This window comes from Melospiza melodia, chromosome Z (assembly GCF_035770615.1).
Source record: "Melospiza melodia melodia isolate bMelMel2 chromosome Z, bMelMel2.pri, whole genome shotgun sequence".
In the NCBI taxonomy this organism is placed as follows: domain Eukaryota; kingdom Metazoa; phylum Chordata; class Aves; order Passeriformes; family Passerellidae; genus Melospiza; species Melospiza melodia.
The window spans coordinates 8,915,512-8,921,523 of NC_086226.1; positions in this window are offsets into that span (position 1 = coordinate 8,915,512).

The window sequence follows — 6,012 nt, forward strand, 5'->3', positions numbered from 1 at the left end:
TGCCCATCTCTTCTCAGAAGGGCCTTGGAGGGGCAGGGTGAGAGCCAGAGGCATTACTGGCACCCATGGAAAATCCTGCTGATGCCAGGGAATATTTGCACAGTGCTCCCATCAGGAGCTGTGCACAGGGACAGGAGGTGACAGCAAAACCCATGGGCCTTGTGCCCGTCGCTCAAGTCCAGTGTGTGGCTCAAGAGGGTTTGATTTTGGGTGAGAGCAGTCAATAAATTAAACTGGGTGATGTTAATTGCTACATAGTTCTGTATATGGTTTCCATGGCCACTAATATGCCCATCACCATCACAGGGTACCTTGCCTCTCTGAATTTGGGGATGTGAGCCCAGCTCTCCTTTGATTGCCATGTTAAGGAAGGATGAGCTTTGGTGAAACCAGCCAAGCCCTGCACAGAATCAGAGCTGGTTTCTACATGTGACACCTCCAGACACCATCCTTCCTGCCCTGAAAGACTCTTAGGACAGATAAAGCCCAAGGTCAAGAACTAAACAACTTCAAGGGACTTTTATAGGGGTGGTCCATAGACAGAGGCAATGATGCCATTGCAGAATCAAAGCATGATTTGGGCAGGAAGGGACCTTAAAGCTCACCTCATTCCTGCCCCATGGCATGGGCAGGGACACCTTCCCCTTGACCAGGTTGCTCAAAGCCTCGTCAAACCCGGCCTGGAACACTTCCAGTGATGGGGCATCCACAGATTTTCTGAGCAACCTCTGCCAGTGCTTCCCACCCTGACAGTAAATAATTTCTTCCTGATATCCAATCTAAAACCCCACTCTTTCACTTTAAAGGCGTTACTCCTGGTCCTGTCACTACATGCTTTCATCAAAAACCTCTCCCCATCCTTCTTACAGGCTCTCTTTGGGCAGTGGAAGGGTTCAAAAGACTGATAGCAAAAGACAGTAAGGGCAATGGGGCATTGGGAAGCAGGGGACCTGGCATGGGGAAAGGTATGGAATAAGTGGTGGTTTCATCTGGGGTAGAGTTCATTTTCTCCCCAGTAGCTGTTTCAGTGCTGATTTGGATTCAGTTGAGAATAATGCTGATAACACACCGATGTTCCAGCTGCTGCTCAGCACTGTTTACCCTAACTCAAGGACTGCTCAGTTTCCCATGCTTTGCCAGGGAGCAGGTGCACAAGAAACCAGGAGGGAGCAGGGCCAGGAGAGCTGACCCAAACTGCCCAGAGGGATATTCCATGCCATAGAACACCATGCCCAGTGCATGAACTGTGGGGAGAATGAGTGAGTGGCTGCATGGCACTTAGTGAAAGCTCACCAGCCCTCTTCAGTGCCCAGTGTGGGCCCAGAGGATGAAGTAACAAGAGATCTGAGCAGACCTTGTTAGGCTAGGTTTGTTATAAGCATTAGTTTAATAGTTTCTAGTCACAGAGTTGTTCTGCCTACACTCAAGTTCCCGTGTGTGTGCTTGAGGGAGCACCTTGCTTGGTGTGTCCCCTCTGGTGGGATTGGTCCTCTGTGGGGCTTGGGTGAGCTGCTCTCTGCAGTAGTGGTTTATAGGTGTCTCCACATGCCCCATCTACACCATTCCTGAAAGTTTCCAAGAAGATGCACAGAGCTGGAGCCTAGGAACATGGTTTAGTGGTGGACTTGGGAGTGCTGATTAAATTTTTGGACTTAATGACCTTAGAGGTCTTTTCCAGCCTAAACATTCTGTGATTTGATGATACACATCTTTTAAATACCCCCCGGCATGCACCATGCCATGGCAGCTGGCTTCAATGCTTGGCAACACCTTCAATGAAGAAATTTATCCTAATATCCAACTTGAACCTCCACTGGCACGACTTGAGACCATTTCTCTTGTCCTGTCACTTGCTGTTTGGGAGAAGAGACTGACTACACCTTCCTTTCAGGTCACTGTAGAGAGTGATCAGGTCCCCTCTGAGCCTGTTTTTCTCCAGGATAAACACCCTCAGTTCACTCAGCCTCTCCTCACAGCACTCGTGCTCCAGACCCTTCTCCAGCTCCACTGCCCTTCTCTGGACTCGCTCCAGCACCTCAGTGTCTCTCCTGCAGTGAAGGGCTCAAAACTGACCATGGCATTTGAGGTGTGGCCTCACCAGTGCCCGGCACAGAGGGGCAGTCACTGCCCTGCTCCTGCTGCCCACACCATTGCTGATACTTTCAGGATGTCCTTGGCCTCCTTGGCCCCCTGGGCACCCCCAGCTCATGTTCAGCCACTGCTGACCAGCACCCCCAGGGCCTTTCCCACTCAGCAGCTTCCCAGCCACTGTCCCAGCTGGAGCTGCAGGGGCTGCTGTGACCCAGGGATAGGAGCCAGCACTTGGCCTGGTTGAACCTCACACAATTGGCCCTGGCCCGTGGATCCATTGGTACAAGAGAATCTCCATTTGTGAGACAAATCTGATACAAGCACTCAGCACTGCCATTCCCTCTGTATTTCGGGAGCCATCTGTTGGGAACTGTTCATAACTGCACCTTTGGCCTTTTTCCTTGGAGAGTCAAACTACGGCAGAAACATTTTACTACATCTGCCTTCTTCCACAGAACCAGTCATAAAAAGGTTTGGGTTGGGAGGGTATCAAAGCTCACCTCATTCCAAATCCCCTGCCAGGGACTGGGACATCTTTCACTAGACCAGGTTGCTCAGAGTCCCATTCAGCCTGGCCGTGAACATTCCTAGGGATGAGGCAGCCACATCTGTAATTCCTTCCTGTCTTCCATCTTCGGAAGCCCTCCATTCCCCAGGGCTGGTAACTGTAGGCATCCTTTGAGGGAAGAGGGAGGAGATTTGGGTACCTGGTGGTTCTCCCTGAGACAACATGGAGAGGACACAAGAATGTGGGAAGGAAAACCTACCTTGACCATAGAGAGACAGGAATGGGAATTGCAAAGGAAAACAATCACGCATGAGGGTTCTTTCAGAGTATTTGCTGCCCAGTCTCCAGTGGGTAGTTCCCCAGGCAGGGTCAGAGGGTATAATATTCCTGATCCTATGGCAAGCATGAAGCTGTGTCAGGGGAGATTTAGGTTGAAAAGGTTTTTCACCCAGAGGGGTTGAAGGGCTCTGGAACAGCTCCCCAGGAAAGTGGTTACAGCATGAAGCCTGACAGAGTGCAAGAAGTGTTTGGACAATGCTCCAGGCCCATGGTGCGTCCCTAGGGGTGTCCCGTGCAGGGCCAGGAGCTGGACTCAGTGATGGGTCAGGATGGGTCCATTCCAGCTCAGGGTATTCTGTGATTCCATTTCTACAAGAAGTGACAAATCCAATGACCAGGACTAGAAGGGCCCTGCCTCTATCCTCTATCCCACACTGTGCACCCTAAAGTCATGGAGCTACACAGGGCAGAAAACATCCATATTTCAGGAGGGACAAAGGAGATTTTGATGTGCTGTGCTCTGCCATGGAGCAGGTGCACAAACAGCTGGCTGGGGGCATGGCCAGGAGAGCTGACCCAGACTGGCAAAGGGATATTCCATGCCATGGAACACCATGCCCAGTGTACCAGCCAGGGGGCCGAGGCAGGTGGGGTGTGAATGAGCAGCTGAGTGGGACTGATTTGCCAGCTGGGTTCAAACCTCCACAGGTGGGGAAGTCCCTGGAGTGGGAACATCCATAGGGGCAGGAAATGTCAGTGAGGAGGGCACAGCCATAGGGCAGGGGATGCCCATGGAAGAGGGGACAAGGCTAGCCATGGGCACACATGGCTGGGGGGCTCAGGGGGAAGGGATGTCCCGGGGGTCAGTGCTGCCAATGGAGCAGGGATGCCCATAGCACATCCATGCCTGCCTGGAGCAGGATGGGGACCTGCTGAGAGAAGTCATTTGTGACTCCTCCCTGGTGACTGGAGGACCTGCTGGGCCCAGAGGGCTGTGGGGTGGTGCAGCAGGGTGCCAATCACTTGGATCAGGGACCAGCCTCTAACCCCAACACCATGGCCTGAGACAGGTCTCCCACCCTGCATCAAGCATGGCTGGACTGTGGCTCCCATCAAGTCCAGTGGTCCTGATGGGGCCTGGCTGTAGGGGCTGTAGGAGGTGAAAGGGCTCTGGGGACAGATGGAACCCAGGGGGGCACAGGGAGGTGCTGATCATGTCAGCAAAGGAAGGGGATGCCCTCAGCTTCCCCCTCATTAATCCCACACCTTGCAGGGCACACCTGAGCCAACAGCATCTTCTCTCCAGCACCTTTGGGAGCTGCCCAGTCCCCCCAGCAAGGATCTGGGCAGGGGAGGAGGTGCTGCAGAAAGGCTCTGGCCCTGTCAGTGACTGACCAGGGTCTCTGCTGGAGAGGCCTGAAAGGGGCAGGGCTGGGGCCAAACCCAGTTGATACCAACAGCTCACCTGGGGCTGCTGAGGTTCACAGCGAGGGGGCTGTGAGCGCTGGTCTGGGGCACACCCTCAGCCCTCCCACCAGGTCCACACAGCCTCAGAGCAAGGGTCGATGCTCTTGGAAATCCTGCGGGTGCTGTCCCCTCACTGGGAGCGCTGTACCACAGACGGCAGGGAAGAAAGGAGAAGCTTTTCCAGGCCCTCTGCTGGATTCAATTAGCATTTGCAACTTGGAGAGGCAGTGGGGAAGATTTGGGCTGCGAGGAGCTGGGCCACACACCCCGCCATGCCATGCCCTCCTTGCCCCAGTCTCCACAGCAGACAAAGATGCCAGGATGGATCTGTCCCTCGATTTGCTGGGTGGTGATGTTCTCCCGCTGGGAGAGAGGAAGAAGCCCCTGTCCAAGCTATGGAAGGCTTCGGGGAGTCCTGGAGAGCTCCTTAGCACCTGGCTCTAGTTCCCTGTGGCCAAAGCAAAGCTGGTATCTGTCCCTGCAGAGCTCAGGGAGCAGAATCAACCCTAGAGCAGAAAGGTGATGTTTAACCCACAAACGGGATGGAGCGAGGCAGGGGGAGCACCAGAGCTCCCAGCCTCACCCCCGCTGCCACGAGTGTCCCCCCGGCGCCAGCAGGAGCGATTTGCCAGCAGAGGTGGTGTGAGGACAGGGACAGCGGTGCCGGCAGACGGCTCCCAAACAGCAGCGCGGGTGAGCCGCAGGTAACAGCAGGCATCCTTTGGGGCTGCGCCATTCAAACGCAGCGCTCCCTTATCTCACTGCGCGTATCGCACAAGCCCCTTCCCACCACGCCCAGTCCCGTCCCTCTGCCATTAAATCCTGTCCTCTTAAATACAGACGGCTTGAGGGAGCCCTTCAAGATGTGCCAGGCTCTGGGACAGAACCCCTCAGCCCAGCCCCACAGCTCCTGCCCTCTCCCTCGTGGCTCGGCCCAGAGGCGCAGGGAAACATTCTGCCACACAAACTGCGTTTTACCTCCTTGCAGAAACCCTCCGTTCCTGCAGTCCCTACGAGCAGCTCGGTGCATTCCACAGCCACTGCCCCCCTCGGGCTGAGGGCTCAGCCATACCCAGCCTCTTGTCCTCCTGCCCCCAGGACCCACAACCAAGTACAGCAGTAGCACCTTTTTCAGTACACAGAAGGGAAAATAAAGGAAGTGGAAAGGCAGGGAGGTAGAACAGGTGAAAAGGAAGAAAAACCATGATCAGAACCCAACTACTGTATCTGACACAAAGCCAGCTTTCCAACAGAGATCCAAGACAAGCATCAAAAACTGGGACACATGGAATGTGTTGAAGGTCCTCTCTCCTCAGCCACAGTGGTGTCACTGTGCCACAACCCGAGACACCCCAAATGCCCCTCCTGCCTGGGTGAGACAGGGATTCTTGGAGAGATCCTTTGCTGCAGAGCCACAGCAGCAAGAGACCTGACAGCTCACGGCCAGCCTCGGAAGAGCAATAGCAGGTACCTGCTGCCAGGCTTTTTCCTGCCAGGGCAGAGACACTGCCAAACCCATTTCTTCCATTAACAGAGCTAAGAGGTGTTAAGCATGAAGAGCAGCCCTGTCCACAGCAGGGGAACATTCACACAGATGGGCTCCACTGGAGCACAGAGAGCTCACACAGCACCAGACACGGGTTTAGACAGCGCCAGCACCACACAAA